This window comes from Schistocerca americana, chromosome 3 (assembly GCF_021461395.2).
Source record: "Schistocerca americana isolate TAMUIC-IGC-003095 chromosome 3, iqSchAmer2.1, whole genome shotgun sequence".
NCBI lineage: Eukaryota > Metazoa > Arthropoda > Insecta > Orthoptera > Acrididae > Schistocerca > Schistocerca americana.
Genome location: NC_060121.1, coordinates 912778576 through 912799831, shown reverse-complemented (window position 1 = coordinate 912799831; position 21256 = coordinate 912778576).

The window sequence follows — 21256 nt, the reverse complement described above, 5'->3', positions numbered from 1 at the left end:
ATGGCAGTGTTTCTATTTCATTTTGTATTTCACTATTATCGAGAGGTAACTTTAAAATCCTGTTAATCATTGATTTGAAGTATGCATATTTATGCCAATTTGAGTGACAAGAATTTTTACTTGTAATAATATCAGTTGTAGTAGGTTCTCTATATATCTCATATTGGTGATGACTTTTCTTTTATATTTATGATTAAAAAGGTTACAGATATGATTTTTTTCTGTTTATGTGATAAGTTTTATGTTATGGTGCAAGCTGTTTAGTTACTGATGGATGGTTTGTGTACCTTGGTCTTCTTCATCTACTAGTAGTAGGTGTCATCAACATATGTCTGGTAGTAGATAATTTTGTTTAGGACTGGCCAGTCTGAAGACCTTTTTTCCAATATACTAATAAATATCTTTGCTACGTCGTCTGCAAAACAGTTTACCATCTGATTGTGTGTAAATTTTATTTTGAAAGTCAAAATCGTCCAGATATAAAGTAAGTTGTAATAGTATTGTTATTTCATAGATAACAGACATTTTTCTATTATGTAGGAGGTTTTTCTTTATGGTCTCTGTTGATTCTGATACTGATATATTTGTATATGAATTGCTTATGTCATATAAACATTTATTTTCCTGCTTGGGTTATCTGTATGTCTTTTTATTATGAGCAAATGTTCTACAGTTTTTTATTGTGTAGTTTTCGTTATAAGTGTGGAGCACAGTTTTCGATGTATTTAATTTTTTGCTTAAGAGATACGTCGTGCTAACTATACAGTTAATTACTGAGTGAACTGGTATCAGTTCTTTACGACTTCAATAACTCTATAGTAATTTTCTTTCCATCAATTTACAATTTACCATTAGAGAGATCTAATGTGGCATCCCTCTCCTGTAAAAATTCAATATCAAGTATGCAATTCATGATCAAAAATCTGAAATTATGAATATGCATCTAATGGCTCTATTTCCTAGTATTATGGGCATTTGTGTTTGTGCCTTCACACTGAGTGACCTACTAAGTGAGTGCACTGATAATTTTACTATTCTGAACTGGCATGATGCACTTCAGTAAACTCACAAATTCTACTCAAAAAGTTAAAGTACATCACACTCGCATTAGGATCAGTATTTAGTACAGTCGTATTCGGTACATTTCCCATTACAGCATTAAAAGCAACCTGAACTCGGTTTTTGTGTTGCTCATCAAACATCTTAAAATCAGTACACAACTCATCTCTCATATCTATTTCAGCGTTGCATCGCAACTAGTTGATGGAACTGGCATTGTTGCCCTCACCCCAACCTATAACCTTTATTTGAGGGCGTGAAGAGATCGTTTCTATTTTGTTGTATTTGACATAGTAGGGCGACCATCTTTCGCCACCTCAGCAGCTCTGCTGTTCGGTTCTGAGTGTGCCAGTTCGTTTTGGCAGTGCGGTTTTGCACTCGATAATTGTCCTGGTGAGAATTATTTGTGTTCGACTGGCCATGATTTCTTATAATAGATTTCCACAATTGTCCTGCTACTGATTTTCCCCGTTAGCGAAGTGTCCAGGATTGTACATACTGTCATGTCTTCTTCTTTTATTTGGGTTTGACTGACTCTGATCTTTTTGTGCACGATTGTTCTTTAGATGCCCTACCGTGGCGCTACACTGTTGTCACTGCAATTGTTTGTTCAATCTCGATTGTTAAAATGGTTTTCCGGCGGAGCGACCTGGCTGGTGCCGTTGACACTTTTCATTTTAGAATCCTCACATATCAATTGAGTTTAATACAAATATTCTCTAAGTTGGTTTCAGGAACATTTACTAGCTTTTCTCTGACACCTTGTGGTAGTATAGCACTAAGAGTCTTCAACACATCTTGGTATGAGATTGTATTGAATTGCATTAAATGGGGGACCTAGAAAAGATGGAGAGGCCATACAGCCCAACAATCCCACCGCCGCCCCACACCAAACCCAGGGTTATTGTGCGTTCCGGCCCCAGTGGACACCCCCTCGGGAACCTCTCATACCAGACGAGTGTAACCCCAAATGTTTGCGTGGTGGAATAATTACGGTGTACGCGTAAGTGGAAATGTTTGCGCAGCAATCGCCAACACAGTGTAAGTGAGGCAGAATAAGGGGAAACAGCCCGCATTCGCCGAGGAAGATGGAAAACAGCCTTAAAAATCGTCCACAGGCTGGCTGGCACACCGGTCCTCGACACTAATCCACCCGGCGGATTCGTGCCGGGGACCGGCACGCCTTCCCGTTCGGGAAGCAGCGCGTTACACCGCGCGGCTAGCCGGACGGGCGGTATGAGATTAGTTCATCCCAGTAAAGAGTTTTTTTTTCATATATTTTGTGAAGTATTTAGGCAAACTACCTTATTGCCTATGCAAGGACTCTGGATTAAAAAATGCTTTCCTCAGAGTTCCCTGTATACAGGTAGACTGATACACAGATAAGAAAGCCTTATGATATTGTTCATATGACCGGTAACACTCAACTGTTTCTGCTGCCCTTCGTGTTAATTTGCACCGTGTAAGTCCTTTAGTGAAGTGCATTTTGTTTGTTTGTAAATCAGACCGTGTCTTAAGTAAAACTCCTTTAACTGATTTCGTCTGGGTGTGAGTGCTTTTTATTAGGTAAGAAGGCTTGGAACTGCCTATACTTCAGCAGACTTTCCTCTAAAAGAACAGATGACAAAGTAGGAGCTGCCACCATCCCATATGATGTACCATTAGGCGATTGGCAACTATGATCTCCAACATTTCTAAGTATTCTATCAAACTGACGCAGAATGTTGTGTCTCTTGGCCAAGTAATTGCTGGTGGTCCGTCACGCATTCCTGTAACAGAGTACAGCCCTCTCCTCACATCATTTTCATGCAACACAAGGAGATCCCTACTCGGTGTAGTTTTAATTTGAGACAACTCATATTTAAATAATATACTCCAGTGTTATGTGGTAACAGTTAACTCAGAATGTAGCTTTTCATGAATCTGCACATCTGCCTCAAATATCCATTTCGTAAATTAATGAAAAAAATTCTGGCGCCGTACATCAAATTGTTCAAAGATACTTAGTCTCTCTGAACAGTTCCTTTTAGTTTGGATTTTTCCGATTGCATTTTAGGCCGCTACATCTGGCAATTTCTTACGGCATGAGGGATGCCCTGGTAAGTACCTATTAATTATGAGACTTCGGGTGTTAGGGCGTCCGGTGTGGACTGAAAGGCATCCTCAGTGGACTGAAAGGTGTCGTGTCTTAATAATAAGCAATCAGAATTTGTGTTCAACCTTGCTTCAAGTTTTTTATACATTTCCACAAAAGAAGCCGGAAGTAGGGCTAGTTTGTGGAATAAAGTCCTCACATTCAGCTTGTGATTCTATTTTGCCAGTTGAAGGTTCTACATTATCACATGTCATATCAGCAAGTTTGCAGCCATCGGCATGAGATTCAGTATCACTGTTTTCTATAGATTCCACATTTATAATTTCACCTATTTTTACCATACCACAGACGGCTGAAATTGTTTTAATCAATTTACATGACCACTTTAAGAAGTAGTTTCAAATTCTATTGACTCGAAGTGTAGATTTTCAGCGAGGAATTATCGGTCTGAAGAAACAAGTTGACAGTGCTATTCCATATTGCCTACACTGTGTACGGAGTCGCCATCTCGTTGACACTGATTTCATTAATATCGTAATTAATTAAGAAATTTGAACACTAGGTCTGAACCGAGCGAGGTGGCGCAGTAGTTAGCACACTGGACTCGCATTCGGGAGGACGACGGTTCAATCCCGCGTCCTGCCATCCTGATTTAGGTTTTCCGTGATTACCCTAAATCACTCCAGGCAAATGCCGGGATGGTTCCTTTGAAAGGGCAGGGCCGGCTTCCTTCCCCGTTCTTCCCTAATCCGATGAGACCGATGACCTCACAGTTTGGTCTCTTTTCTCAAATAACCCAACCCAACTAGTTCTCGGATGGATTATACGCCATGAACCATGTATCGAATTGACAAAAGTTTTTAACATGCTTTTCTGCATTACCAACCTAGACACGAAGCCTCGTGCGGAACTGAATGTTAAGTACTCCAAGTGTTCTTTGCTCAAAAGACCTGTACATGATTATATCTGCTATGCGCCAACGTATAAAAATTCATTGGTTACTTGCCCCTTAGTATTTTTTTTTAGGGCATGGTTACCAGTGCGATAGTTTATTGTGCAAATTCAGAGCAGAAATATGTTTAAGTTGGTTACAGTCGATCTACTGGGTATTAACATTGTGGCTCGACAGATGAAGGGAAGTAAAATTACGTTTAACGTTCCGTCGACTATAATAATAATAATAATAGTGGAGGCCCGGGAAAAGAATAGGCCTCCGGTATGTTCTGCCAGTCGTAAAAGGCGACGAAAAGAACAAACCACTAATAGGGCTAACCCCCCTTTTAGTGTGAATAGTTGGTTCAGGACAGAACTAAAGAAGCCTCGGACAAGCGCCGTGATGGTCGGGGACGACGCTTGAACCCTATGCCCGCCCACAATGGTAACGACACTGCTAGCCAACTGGAAAATGATTTAAATAGAAATAGAGGTGTTTTGCAGGATATGCTTCCTGCAACCACCCTAGAAGGAAAACAAAGACAGAGGATGAGATGGTCAGATGAAGTTAATCGACACCTCATGTTCTGTTATTACCAAGCAACAAACCTAGGAACCAACACAACTGGATACAGATCACAAGTATACACAACATTTATTACCAGATACCCAGAATTAAAATTTTTAACAGAACAACGACTAGCTGATCAGATCCGTGTAATAATAAAAAATAACAGGATACCTCAGTCAGAATTAGAAAACATCAAACAACAAGTACAACAAATACTGGAACAAAATAATGTACAATCAGAAGAAGATGAAAGTACAGTAATGGACTCAAACATCCCAGAGCAAACAAACAAAGAACAACACGCATCAATTAAACAATCAGAGGAAAACGAAATCTTAAGACAGCCACCAGAACAAGCACAAATAGAACACGAAGGGACACACATGTTAGAAATAGAAGGAAAAAAATTCAGCTGACATATATAGAATACAAAGACACAAATACAGACATTAGACCATTCTTGCATAGACCGCCAAATAACCCACAAGTCGAAACAACAATAAAAACTATCAACATGAGAGGCACCCACATGCCTTGCTCATACTGTGGCATCAAGCAGTCAGGCCTGCAAGATGAGTGGTCTGCCAAGCGAGTGGATTCATTCTTATTTATCGAGTAACATGAACTCTCGTACTCACAATTAAGTTACAAATTATCCTCCTGTATGAATAATACGCAACGGAAACGCATATCTGACTATCAGTGATTTACAGAACTCTGACTGTTCACTACGCACTGGCAATACCACATTTTCTTTTTGTCTTTTATTTAACGGCTTTTATCAACACGTGGCCACCGTACTGAATATGAATGGCGCACACATTATAAGTTCGGGACATCATGACAACATACAATTCGAAGGAAAAGTCCACCAATCTTTTTCTTTTCACTATCTTATTTATTCTGATAAATTCTATAAACTAAACACACAAATTCTATAACCTACAACAATAACACATGAGAAATTCCGCCCAGTGGGCATGGCTTAACATTAGTGATTCACTATATTATGGTCTCGTAATTATTTAACGCTACAGTGCACTTTCTGGATAGGATGGTGGATCTTTTATTATATCTCACACTTCGACTCTCACAATCATCATCACGAAACTTTCCTCCAGACCGAGCGGTACCGAAGGAACAAGCATAACCCACTAATCATTTGAAACTACCTCGCTACTCTCCCATGCAAACCACACATACCCAAATTACATGACATACACCACACTACAATAAGAAATACTACACAGGGAATAGTAGCAACATTATCACTTTCAGCTTTCCCACTTCAATTAATATTTATCCCAGTTTCAAACGACACTGCCCCACTTAGTAATTCTATTTACCTACTATGAGCTCTGGAGATATATGCACGTCTTCCTGTGCAATGCAAGCCAAGTGGCGTTGCTGGATAGACGGCCGACTCACCTTGCTTCTCTCTCAGAGTTTGAATCTAGCGTCACACGGAATCATATCGCGCAAAGTAATATTAAGAACGTATTCATCACACATGCGAGTCCTCAACTGATACCATGGACGAGTACTTCTCTTTATCTTTTGTCTCATACACAGATTGAGACTCACACAGTACTCACCACGTGGAGTACTCGTCTCTAATTTCAAGTCCTGCACACGCCATTCCTTAAATATTTCAACTTATGGTACACACGCTATTTCTTAAATATTTCAACTTATTGTACACACGCTAGTAATTCAGCTTAACGTATGCACACGGAAGTATTTCAACTTGTTGCTACACGTGGTTTCATTGTGACCGTTGGTCACTTCCGAAGATTACTACGATCCCATTAATATTAACTGCCTGACATTTAATTCTCCCCACAAAAGTTCCTGAAATAGAGAAATTATTATTTCAAACTACTCTTAAATATTCCACATGCATACCATGTCTCCACTCTTTTGTCATTACGGAGCACAAGTAAAACAGGTCTTAACAGCACAAGATCCAGCGGCAGAGTGCTGAAACATGGCCGTTCTCGAGGTCCTCTCGCACCTCTGCTGAAGTGGAGGAGCACCTTGCTACTGTATTGGTCAGTCACATTTCAGGGGCTCAAAGCTCAGGTAAATTTCATCTCTTTGGTCCCACCAAAGGTGGCCAAAGGATCGTCTCAAAGATGATCATATATTCACATTCGCTATCTGCTGTTAGCAGACGACCATACATTCATTCATTTCACAGATCTCACCAAACTGGATGTAGGGATTTACTTTGTGGGAGTGCACATGTGATCAATTAAATAAATAAATTGTCATTCTTTCCCACACTGGTATCCGGCTTCGCTGTATTAATTGAAATTGAGTTATTTTACAAAAAAAATGTGTTGTTCTGGCAAAAATAATAAAGTATGTTGTACCTATTTTCAATGTCGGGCGGTACTGTACCCTTTCAAAAACAATCATACACAACAAAATATATGAAAACACAACTATGGAAGAGTTACAACTACTGGTTTATATAGGAGCACTCACTACATTAATATACACACTAGGCAGAGATTAGAACCAACCAACGCACAGAAGAAACCCACAAAACCAGTATGCAACACAGGCTAAAGATCAGAATAGAAAAACTGAGAAAGGACATCGGACAGCTAACACAATTTATAAGAAATTAAATGTCAGAAAAAAAACGAAAAAGGTTAGGTAAAATCTCACAACAAGAAGCGATTGAGCAATTAGATGAAAAGAAGCAGAAATTACAAGCATTGGCCAAACGACTTAGAAGATACAAAAAAACTGAAAATAGAACGAAACAAAACCAAACATTCAACACAAACCAAAAGAAATTTTACCAGACAATCGATAACACACACATTAAAATAGACAATCCACCAAACATAACAGACGTGGAACACTTCTGGAGCAACATATGGTCAAACCCGGTACAACATGACAGGCATGCACGGTGGATACAAGCAGAAACAGACACATACAAGATGATACCACAAATGCCTGAAGTGATAATTTTGCAACATGAAGTCACCCAAGCAATTAATTCTACTCACAATTGGAAAGCCCCTGGAAATGATAAAATAGCAAATTTCTGGCTAAAGAAGTTCACCTCAACACATTCACATCTAACTAAATTATTTAATAGTTACATTGCAGACCCATACACATTCCCTGATACACTTACACATGGAATAACTTATCTGAAACCTAAAGATCAAGCAGACACAGCAAACCCAGCTAAATATCGCCCCATAACATGCTCACCAACAGTATACAAAATATTAACTTCAGTCATTACACAGAAATTAATGACACATACAACACAGAACAAAATTATAAATGAAGAACATAAAGGCTGTTGCAAAGGAGCACAAGGATGTAAAGAGCAACTGATAATAGATGCAGAGGTGACATATCAAGCTAAAACCAAACAAAGGTCACTACACTACGCATACATTGATTACCAAAAAGCTTTTGATAGTGTACCCCACTCATGGTTACTACAAATATTGGAAATATACAAAATAGTTCCAAATTGATACAGTTCCTAAACATAGAAATGAAAAATTGGAAAACCACACTTAATATCCAAACAAATTCAAATAATATCACATCACAGCCAATACAGATTAAGTGTGGAATATACCAAGGAGACTCATTAACTCCTTTCTGGTTCTGCCTTGCTCTGAACCCACTATCCAACATGCTAAATAATACAATTTATGGATACAATATTACTGGAACGTACCAACACAAAATCACACATTTGCTATACATGGATGATCTAAAACTACTGGCAGCAACAAATCAACAACTCAACCAATTACTAAAGATAACAGAAGTATTCAGCAATGATATAAATATGGCTTTTGGAACAGACAAATGTAAGAAAAATTGCATAGTCAGGGGAAAACACACTAATCAAGAAGATTACATATTGGATAACCACAGCGACTGCATAGAAGTGATGGAAAAAACAGATGCCTATAAATATCTAGGATACAGACAAAAAATAGGAATAGATAATATATATATTAAAGAAGAACTAAAAGAAAAATATAGACAAAGACTAACAAAAATACTGAAAACAGAATTGACAGCAAGAAACAAGACAAAAGCTATAAATACTTATGCTATACCAATATTGACCTACTCATTTGGAGTAGTGAAATGGAGTAACACAGACCTAGAAGCACTCAATACACTTACACGATCACAATGCCACAAATATAGAATACATCACATACATTCAGCAACAGAAAGATTCACATTAAGCAGAAAGGAAGGAGGAAGGGGATTTATTGATATAAAAAACCTACATTATGGACAGGTAGACAATTTAAGAAAATTCTTTCTAGAACGAGCAGAAACTAGCAAAATACACAAAGCAATCACTCATATAAATACATCGGCTACACCACTGCAATTTCATAACCACTTCTACAACCCTTTAGATCACGTAACATCAACAGAAACGAAGAAAGTAAATTGGAAAAAGAAAACACTACATGGCAAGCACCCGTATCATCTAACACAGCCACACATCGATCAAGACACATCCAACACAAGGCTAAGAAAAGGCAATATATACAGTGAGACAGAAGGGTTCATGATTGCAGTACAGGATCAAACAATAAACACCAGATATTACAGGAAGCATATTATTAAAGATCCCAATACCTCAACAGATAAATGCAGACTTTGCAAACAATAAATAGGAACAGTAGATCACATCACAAGCGGATGTACAATACTAGCAAATACAGAATACCCCAGAAGATATGACAATGTAGCAAAAATAATACATCAACAGCTTGCCTTACAACATAAACTTATAAAACAACATGTTCCCACATACAAGTATGCACCACAAAATGTACTGGAGAATGATGAATACAAATTATACTGGAACAGGACCATTATAACAGATAAAACAACACCACATAACAAACCTGACATCATACTCACCAATAAAAAGAAGAAATTAACATAACTAATCGAAATATCTATACCCAATACAACAAACCTACAAAAGAAAACAGGAGAAAAAATTGAAAAATACATCCAACTGGCTGAGGAAGTCAAGGACATGTGGCATCAGGATAAAGTTGACATTATACCAATTATACTATCAACTACAGGAGTCATACCACACAATATCCACCAGTGCATCAATGCTATACAGCTACATCCAAACTTATATATACAACTACAGAAATCTGTAATTATTGATACATGTTCAATTACCCGAAAGTTCCTAAATGCAATATAACACACACCGTACAGTTGAAAGGAAGTGACACTTGATCAAGGTCCGCGTCACTTTCCATTGTTAACCTTACTTAACGTCTGAGAAAGTAAAGAAGTAATAATAATAATTTCAAGTGGCTCGAGTCTTTCAATTAGACGCCACTTCGCCAACTTGCATGTTTCTGACTCACTCCAGAAGTGCTACCGCGAATGGGGAACTACACCTTAACGTGTATTCAAGACCATGTGTCGTCCATGGCGAATCTTCATATCACTGAGAGGTGAACGCTAGGTTAAAAATCAGGCTGAAAAATTTCCGCGCGGTTCTAGCGAGATTCGAAGTCTCGATCTCCCGGTTTCCAGATACGTCTATGCATCTAGACCAGTAGTAACAAGTCATTAGAGATGCCGTACAAGTCGGACTGCGGAAGGATGGGGAAGGAAACTGACCGAACCGTTCTTAAAGGAACCGGCCGAGCGGTTCTAGGCGCTCCAGTCCGGAACCGCGCTGCTGCTACGGTCGCAGGTTCGAGTCCTGCCACGTCCTTAGGTTAGATAGGTTTAAGTAGTTACAAGCCTAGAGGACTGATGATCTCAGGTGTTACGTCCCGTAGCGCTTAGAGCCATTTGAACCATTTCGTAAAGGAACCACTGCAGCATAGTCCTTAAACAATTCAGGGAAATCGCGTAAAACCTAAAAAAATCTGGATTTTTCGGGTATCTGAGTCGTCGTCTTCTCGGACACACACGCCGCCCTCCTATACTTTCTCGTTTCTCCAAAGAGTAGTGAGTTCCTGCATAGACGAAAGAGCAGCAGTTAACACCAAAACAAATATGAAGAACAGCAGATGCCGAAGTGTTTTGCAGGCTCTGTACTATGATTAGCTTAAGTGATTCCCAAAATGTACAGCGCGGTCCTGCGAGGGAAGACAATAGAGGGAGAATGAGAGCGCGATCGCTACAATGCGCTGTCCGCATTCTCCGCCGGGTAACGCGTTGGCCCAGCCATTGTTATTATTGTTATTATTATGATTAGTGTGCTTTAGAAAGCAAAATGCACCCCGCACTTTGGAGCGCGGTGCAGTTCACGAGATACAGATAACCCGGAATTTACTGCTCGTAATAATTTAGTGTGAAAATAAATTAGGAGCGGAAAGGTGCTGTGGACCGCCGCAGGGGCGGACCCACGCCTTAACAAATACTTTGACCACTTCTGGGAAGCTCATCACTCGGCGCGCGCCATCAAGCGCACGCACGCACACACACACACACACACACACACGCACACAAAACACGGTGGCTGTAAATATCCTGCGAGGCACGACGCTGCTCCAGGTAGAGTCTGCCGCTGCCGGGAGTGTTTCCTTTCCGAAGAAAGAGCGTTTATAGTTCATTCTCTTGTCGACACCAAGGTTGTTATGACCATGATAATGACAATGATAGTGGTAGACTTGTGTGGATGCACGACGTCTAGGTCTTTAGCGATCGTGCTGAAATCACACGGACGGTAAAAGTCGCAGTATCAGAAAATACTTAAAGTAATGATATTTCGGGAATACATTTGTATTGTCTACGAAGGCTTTCCCGGCGTAATAATTGATAATATTCTTCTCGGGTATGCAGCCGGATCATAGCGTCTTCATGACACAGTATTTCCGCGGTCCAACTGGCCGCCATCTTCAGGTGAGAGCGCTGGTGCACAATCTCGCCGAAACTGACTTCCCAGCGGAAGCGGCCGCCCCTATATAGGTCACAGAAGACCCACAACGCGTGCGCGAGATGGTGCCGTAGCTGCCCTCTAGCGCAGTAAACATGCCGAGCCGCCAGTGGTGGAAAAAGGCGAAATCGAGATATCGCTGTCAAAAGTAAAAGAAATTTAAAAATTTTTATTCCGACGATTGAAACACAGACCGTTGTTTTTTGTCAGATAACACCGGGTCCCAAGTCTTACTTAAAAGATAACCCTTGTCTCTATTAATAAGATTGTCAGATAAACGAATCTCAATGGTTTCTTTTAAAACACAGTCCCAATAACGAGATGCAGGGGCAACCATTTGTGTCGCGTCATATAGCATTCTGTGTCCCTCGGTGAGACAGTGCTCCGCCAATGCGGATTTCTCAGGTTGAAGCAGCCGTGTGTGCCGCTGATGCTCAACACATCGGTCCTGAATGGTCCGGATTGTCTGACCAATATAAGCCTTCCCACAGTGGCAAGGGATCTTGTACATACCGGGCTTCCTCAAACCAAAATCATCCTTAACAGAGCCAACAAGCGCTCTAATCTTGGCTGGCGGACGAAAAATACTTTCGATATGATATCTTTTTAGAATTCTTCCTATCTTCGAGGAAATGCTCCCAGCAAAAGGCAGAAAAGCCACCGATTTACAGGTATCTTCTGGTGGTTCAGGCGATGGTCCAAACTGGAAAGCACGACGGATCTGTTTATCTGTTTATTTAAAAGAATCCATAGAGATTCGTTTATCTGACAATCTTATTAATAGAGACAAGGGTTATCTTTTAAGTAAGACTTGGGACCCGGTGTTATCTGACATGAAAAAACAACGGTCTGTGTTTCAATCGTAGGAATAAAATTTTTTAAATTCTTTTACTTTTGACAGCGATATCTCGATTTCGCCTCTTTCCACCACTGGCGGCTCGGCATGTTTACTGCGCTAGAGGGCAGGTACGGCACCTTCTCGCGCACGCGTTGTGGGTCTTCTGTGGGCTATATAGGGGCTGCCGCTTGCGCTGGGACATAAGTTCCGGCGAGATTGTGCACCAGCGCTCTCACCTGAAGATGGCGACCAGTTGGACCGCGGAAATACTGTGTCATGAAGACGTTATGATCCGGCTGCATACCCGAGAAGAATATTATACATTTGTGTTGCTAACACGTTTAAATGATAAACATTGCAAAATGACAGGTTAATGTAAGGGCAAGATGTGTAATGCTTTTATGTTAATAACCAGTGTAACCACCAGAATCTTGAATTCAAGCATGCAAACTTGCATGCATTGTGTTGTATAGGTGCCGGATATCAGTCTGTGGGATGGAATTTCATGCCTGTTGCCCTTAGTCGGTTAATACAAGGACGGTTAATGCTGTTTGTCGTCCGATGTTGTCGCTAATGTGATCGAGTAGGCCAAAGGACATGTCGGTACTCTGTAGGGGATGTTGGGCTACAAGGGGATGTTGGGCTACAATAGCAGTGGGTGGGTGAGCGTCATCCTGTTGGAAAACACTCCCTGGAATACTGATCATGAATTTTGGAAAACAACACTTTGTCAATGCAGTGCGTGACTGATTATTTTGTAAAATTTTTTTGTTTATTTATAGGCGCAATCACGTTCTTATGACTCAGTCATAACCGGTTTCAGCCATACAATGACCATCTTCAGATTCCAAAGGCGGCATACACTGACCATAGGGTCATGCGTTGTCAAACTCATATGAATGGAAGCACGACGGATGAATCACCAAAGTGACAAACAAATTTATGGTCATTGTGCGTAGGATACCCTCAACAGTACTTCTGCTGTCATACAGAAGCGTATAATAAGAGTAATGAGTAGTGTAAATCCAAGAACATTACGTCGAAACCCTTTCAAAGAAATGGGCATATAACCACAACTTCTCAGTATATTTATTCCTTAAAGAAGTTTGTTGTAAATAATACATCTCTTTTTCCAACCAGCTGCTTAGTACACAGTATCAATACTAAGAATAAGAACAATATACATACAGATTTAAAATCACTTACTCTTGCCCAGAAAGGAGTCCAGTATTCAGCAACGCATATTTTCAATAAGTTACCAGCAACCATTAAGATTTTAGCTTTTGACAAGGCACAATTTAATCATAATTTAAAAGAATTTTTGGTGGCCAATTCCTGCCGGCCGCGGTGGCCGAACGGTTCTAGGCGTTTCACTCGGGAACCGCGCGACTGCTACGGTTGCAGGTTCGAATCCTGCCTCGGGCATGGATGTGTGTGATGTCCTTGGGTTAGTTAGGTTTAAGTAGTTCTAAGTTCTAGGGGACTGATGACCTCAGATGTTAAGTCCCATAGTGCTCTGACCCATTTGAACCATTTTTTTGGCCAATTCCTTCTATTCCACCCATGAGTTTCTCAACAAGTGCAGTAGATCATTTTAATGAAAATTTATTATACTTTAAATTTTGACAATACTTGGTTGTAACAGCCAAGTAACTACCTACAGTGTGAATGATGGGTATATGGAATGCAGATGTAAGTCTTAAGTCTGTAAATAGTGGAAGTTTAATTTTATCTTGTATATAATCTGACTGTTCTTAACTGAGGATCACTGACATGAACCATTTACTTTAATTTTTGACAATACTTGGTTGTATTAGCCAAGAAACTAGCAATTGTCTGAATGATGGATTTAATGAAAGCATCTACATCTACATCTACATCTATACTCCGCGAGCCACCTTACGGTGTGTGGCGGAGGGTACTTATTGTACCACTATCTGATCCCCCCTTCCCTGTTCCATTCACGAATTGTGCGTGGGAAGAACGACTGCTTGTAAGTCTCCGTATTTGCTCTAATTTCTCGGATCTTTTCGTTGTGATCATTACGCGAGATATATGTGGGCGGTAGTAATATGTTGCCCATCTCTTCCCGGAATGTGCTCTCTCGTAATTTCGATAATAAACCTCTCCGTATTGCGTAACGCCTTTCTTGAAGTGTCCGCCACTGGAGCTTGTTCAGCATCTCCGTAACGCTCTCGCGCTGACTAAATGTCCCCATGACGAATCGCGCTGCTTTTCGCTGGATCATGTCTATCTCTTCTATTAATCCAACCTGGTAAGGGTCCCATACTGATGAGCAATACTCAAGAATCGGACGAACAAGCGTTTTGTAAGCTACTTCTTTCGTCGATGAGTCACATTTTCTTAGAAATCTTCCTATGAATCTCAACCTGGCGCCTGCTTTTCGCACTATTTGTTTTATGTGATCATTCCACTTCAGATCGCTCCGGATAGTAACTCCTAAGTATTTTACGGTCGTTACCGCTTCCAATGATTTACCACCTATGGCATAATCGTACTGGAATGGATTTCTGCCCCTATGTATGCGCATTATATTACATTTATCTACGTTTAGGGAAAGCTGCCAGCTGTCGCACCATGCATTAATCCTCTGCAGGTCCTCCTGGAGTACGTACGAGTCTTCTGATGTTGCTACTTTCTTGTAGACAACCGTGTCATCTGCAAATAGCCTCACGGATCTACCGATGTTGTCAACTAAGTCATTTATGTATATTGTAAACAATAAAGGTCCTATCACGCTTCCCTGCGGTACTCCCGAAATTACCTCTACATCTGCAGATTTTGAACCGTTAAGAATGACATGTTGTGTTCTTTCTTCTAGGAAATCCTGAATCCAATCACAAACCTGGTCCGATATTCCGTAAGCTCGTATTTTTTTCACTAAACGTAAGTGCGGAACCGTATCAAATGCCTTCCTGAAGTCCAGGAATACGGCATCAATCTGCTCGCCAGTGTCTACGGCACTGTGAATTTCTTGGGCAAATAGGGCGAGCTGAGTTTCACATGATCTCTGCTTGCGGAATCCATGTTGGTTATGATGAAGGAGATTTGTATTATCTAAGAACGTCATAATACGAGAACACAAAACATGTTCCATTATTCTACAACAGATTGACGTAAGCGAAATAGGCCTATAATTATTCGCATCTGATTTATGACCCTTCTTGAAAATGGGAACGACCTGCGCTTTCTTCCAGTCGCTAGGTACTTTACGTTCTTCCAGCGATCTACGATAAATTGCTGATAGAAAGGGGGCAAGTTCTTTAGCATAATCACTGTAGAATCTTAAGGGTATCTCGTCTGGTCCGGATGCTTTTCCGCTACTAAGTGATAGCAGTTGTTTTTCAATTCCGATATCGTTTATTTCAATATTTTCCATTTTGGCGTCCGTGCGACGGCTGAAGTCAGGGACCGTGTTACGATTTTCCGCAGTGAAACAGTTTCGGAACACTGAATTCAGTATTTCTGCCTTTCTTCGGTCGTCCTCTGTTTCGGTGCCATCGTGGTCAACGAGTGACTGAATAGGGGATTTAGATCCGCTTACCGATTTTACATATGACCAAAACTTTTTAGGGTTCTTGTTTAGATTGTTTGCCAATGTTTTATGTTCGAATTCGTTGAATGCTTCTCTCATTGCTCTCTTTACGCTCTTTTTCGCTTCGTTCAGCTTTTCCTTATCAGCTATGATTCGACTACTCTTAAACCTATGATGAAGCTTTCTTTGTTTCCGTAGTACCTTTCGTACATGATTGTTATACCACGGTGGATCTTTCCCCTCGCTTTGGACCTTAGTCGGTACGAACTTATCTAAGGCGTACTGGACGTAACTATTAAACCTGTAAATATTAGAACTTTAAATTTAATTCATGCACATAATTTTACTGTTTATTCACTGAGGATCATTAAAATTAATGAAACTCAAGTTTTTCTAATTACATTTTTGTAATGTGTTTATCTGACATGTTCCACACCCAGGAGGATTCCCTGTTTTATGTGTCTATGGAATGAATAATTAATCTAATCTAATCTCATACGAAATGGCATCCCGTATCACAACTCCAGGTACAGGTCAAGTGTACCTAGCACACAGCCAAGTTGGATGAGTCCCTCAAATGACCTCCATTCAACCAACACATGGGCATTACTGTCACCGGGATAGAATCAGATTTCATCAGAAAACACAACAGCCATCCTCCCTGCCATCGAAACAGGTCTCGCTTGACGCCACTGAAGTCGTAAATGGCGGTGATGTGGTGGCCAGTGGGATGAACGCTACAAGGTGTCTGGCTCGAAGCTGTCCTTGAAGTAACCGATTTGTCATGGTGCGTTGTGATACTGCAGTGACAACTCTTACTCCAGTTGCTGTTGAAAGTGTAATGCGATGCGCCAGACTCATACGCCAAACACGTTGGTCTTCCCTCCCGGTAGTTCAAAATGGTTCAAATGGCTCTGAGCACTATGGGACTCAACTGCTGAGGTCATCAGTCCCCTAGAACTTAGAACTACTTAAACCTAACTAACCTAAGGACATCACACACATCCGTGCCCGAGGCAGGATTCGAACCTGCGACCATAGCGGTCGCGCGGTTCCAGACTGTAGCGCCAGAACTGCTCGGCCACCAGCGGCCGGCTCCCTCCCGGTAGTGCCACGTGGCTGTTCGCCCATACATTCTCATGACGACCCCTACCAGCAATCATGTGAAGTGGCTACATTCCTGCCACTTCTTTTTGCAATATCGCAGAAGGAACGTCCAGCTTCTCACAGCCCTGTTACACGACCTCGTTGGAACTCAGTGAGGTGTTGATAATGGTGTTTTTGTAGCCTTTAAAGGCATTCTTGACTAACGTCAAGTCACTAAGTCCTATCTCAGAGGTAACAACAAACACTCACGTTACAGCGTGTACTTAAAGCAAACCTGATTTCCATCGTCATAGTCGCACTACTTGCGCCACTGCTATGCGACTGGCGCTAAATCTGAATCAAATCATCTTTCAGATGTAGAAACGTGCCTACCAACTTTCGTTTATGTCACACAACTCCTTCTTGGTGATGTGATTTTTTTCCGTCTGTTTATGATGAATGTAATTAAAATAGGTGAAACGTAAAAAAAAAGCTGTAGTGAAATCAAAAATAAAATCTTTTCTGGAAAATAATTTTGTGCAGGTTTACACCCACTCGCTACAAAACTTCTTACAGCGTCAAATTCTTAAAAGATTGATTGAAAAAAGACGCAGTTACAGTAGCAAAGAGATTAAAATATAATAACTGATATATGTAAATGGCTGAATACTAGAAACAAGGATGAATCAGCCACTAAAATCTCCTACCCTGGATAACAGGTTGGAGTTTGTCTAAGGCACAGAATCCTAAAAGCTTTGTCACTCGTCCAGTCATCAGATACAACAAACGGTAGATGCTTTCCTTGCCACTCTTTCTCCCACAGTTGCATGAATTTTTGACTCAACACCGAATTGGCAGCCTTCGTGGCCATGGTACATTATACGTTGAGTTCCCTGGAGGCCTCCTCGCGTGATACATCGGGTAGTTCATTTCCTCGAATTCACGCATGCCCTGGTATCCAGCGGAACGATTCTAGCTTTCTCTGCTGTTGGAGAAGGAGCATTAGGTCGTTATCTTTGGTGAGTACTTTGGCTGCAAAGGAAATCGGTGGAGATGGCAAACAGTTTGCATCTGCTCCATTGTCTCCAGGTTTACTTTTATGGTTCAGCACTAAAAAATGTAAACTGACCTGGTGGTCGGTATCTTAAAGACTTAGTTGGGGAAGACTGCGCAGCCAAGAGTATCCTCTTGTTTTGAACCGTGTAGAGCTGTCAGTGACTGAGCAATAGATCGGATGGATTGGACTAGAGAACGAGGTGTGCTAAACTGACTGATGCAGATAACTGTACACTTATTTTGCTCACGTGAAACTGCATTAGAATGATTCAACATGTTTTATGTTCAAGGACTGCGACGTTTTTAGAGAACTAAGAGCTCCCTATAAAAATCAGTTGGTTTCCCGTAAACATTAAGATCTTGCGAAATACTGCTTGCTCTGTTCGTCCACGAAATCCACAACGCAGTAAACAAAGGCGCACAGGTTGATGCCGTGTCCCTTGGTATCCGGACAGTTGTCAACTCTCGTTTAGTGAACAAAATACGAGCTTATGAAGGAGGTCACGCCTTCCTAACAAATAAAACTCAACACGTCGTTTTTAACGGGTTGATATCGACAGGATGTAAAGGCAACCTCGAAAGTATCTAAACGGAGTGTTACAGGACCGTTACTGTTTATAATTTAAATAAGTGACGTAGCAGTTAAAGTCTGAAGCTCAATAAGGCTGTTCGCAGATGATATTGTTATCTATAGCAAGGCTGCAACGTCAGAAATCTGTAGCAATATCCAGGAAGACCTGCAGTGGATCGATAATTGGTGCAGGGACTGGCAATTTACTTTCGATGTAAGTTAATGTAACGTATTGCCCATAGACAAAGAGATCTATTACCGTTTTTCTACGCCATTAGCGATAAACCACTCGAAACAGTAAAAGCTGCGAGATACCCAGAAGGAACGATCCGGAGCCACTTAAAGTGGAGTTACCTCATAAAACTAATTGTAGGAAAATCAGGTGCCACGTGGAAATTCTAGCAATCTTATGAATATGTAGTTCACCCACTAAAGAAGTGGCTCATAAAAACACTTGTAAGACCGATTCTTGAGTACTGACCATGAGTCTGGAATGATTATCAGGCTATATAACAACAGACGATATGGTGAAAGTCCAACGAAGATCGACTTCTTTCGTCACGGGATCGTTTTGTAAGCGTGAGAGTTGCTGAGAACCTGAACAAATTCCTGTGGCAAAGGCTAGAAGAGAGACGTTGTGTATCACGGACAAATTTAGTGTTGAAATTCCAAGAGGGTACATTCCGATAACAGTGGGTGACGTTTTACCTCCATCTACAGATGTCTCGTGAAGTGAGAAACTTCACCCGGAAATTTATCAACAGTGATTACTCCTGTGCACCATTCGTGAATTGAACAAGGAAGGGAGGAACAGATAATTGTGCCAAAAATATTATCCGTCATACAGCGTAGGGTCACTTACGGAGTAGCTATGGATGTAGAAACGCGGGAAACCTAAATCTGGATGGCTAACGGTTATCTGAACTTCTCTGCTTCCGAAAATACATTGACGGAAAAAGTTAGTACACCTTGAAAGATGACGTCAGTTTTGAACCGATGACGATATGTGCCAACCTGAGGAAGGTAGATCTACTGATAATGGTTCCAACGTTGTCCGTCAACAGAGAGCGTAGTGGCGTAGTGGCATAGCTACCAGAGTGCCGTCTGTGTCTCCCCTTTACTGGGGAATGCTCATAGCCAGAAGGTTCAGTGTGGTGCAAACGTGTGAAGCAAGCAGGCAACCATGCCACGGAGACACAATCGTGCTTTCTACAGCCGACTGAGCGAACATGAAAGGGGTCAATTGTGGCCTTCCGAGGTGAAGGATAGTCCTTTCAGAGGACTGACACAAAAGTTGGACATGCTGAGTCAGTTGTGCCACAGTCCTGGTATCAGTGGTCAAGTGAACTATCTCACACCCATAGACGCGGTTTTGGACCTCCACGCAGCATAGACGCTCGCCAGCATCGCCGTGCTGTAAGGGCATCAGTGGCAGATCGTACAGCTATGACAGCACAGATAAGACGACTTCTGAGCCCAGAACCGTCAACGCGTACTGTTGGGAACTAGTTGACGACAGTGGGATTACGGGCACACTATCTAGCCCATCTTACACTGACGCCACGGCATCAATGTACACTGCCCGACAATTCTCTGTTCATTGACTAGAATGACTCATTTCGTGTCAGGATTACATTCTCCGCACCTGTAAGATTTTTGTCTCTTCGTCCGTGAAAATATTATTTTCGCCACCCGATGCTTTATGCGTGCATGTTTGATTACAGCAAACCAACTGTATTTTTCCACTTCCTACTTGACAATCATATCCAAATGATTCTACAGTTACCCAGCATCATGGATACGTTTTGTGATCACTTGCTACATATTTTCGAAATTGTTCACCTTAGTTATTCTGCTTACGTTACACTCCTCACTAACACTACGTTCCAGATTCAGTTTTGGTGATTATTTAACAACAAACTCTTTAATGATAGTTGTTGTTGTTGTGGTCTTCAGTGCTGAGACTGGTTTGATGCAGCTCTCCATGCTACTCTATCCTGTGCCAGCTTCTTCATCTCCCAGTACCTACTGCAACCTACATCCTTCTGAATCGGCTTAGTGTATTCATCTCTTGGTCTCCCTCTACGATGTTTTCTCTCCACACTGCCCTCCAATACTAAATTGGTGATCCCTTGACGCCTCAGAACATGTCCTACCAACCGATCCCTTCTTCTAGTCAAGTTGGGCGACAAACTACTCTTCTCTCCAATTCTATTCAATACCTCCTCAATAGTTATGTAATCTACCCATCTAATCTTGAGAATTCTTTTCTCTTCTTGTCCAAACTATTTATCGTCCATGTTTCACTTCCATACATGGCTACACTCCATACAAATACTTTCAAAAACGACTTCTTGACACTTAAATCTATACTCCATGTTAACAAATTTTTCTTCTCAGAAACGCTTTCCTTGCCATTGCCAGTCTACATTTTATATCCTCTCTACTTTGACCCTCATCAGTTATTTTCTCCCTTAATACCAAAACTCATTAAGCACTTTAAGTGACTCATTTTCTAATATAATACCCTCAGTATCACGTGATTTAATTG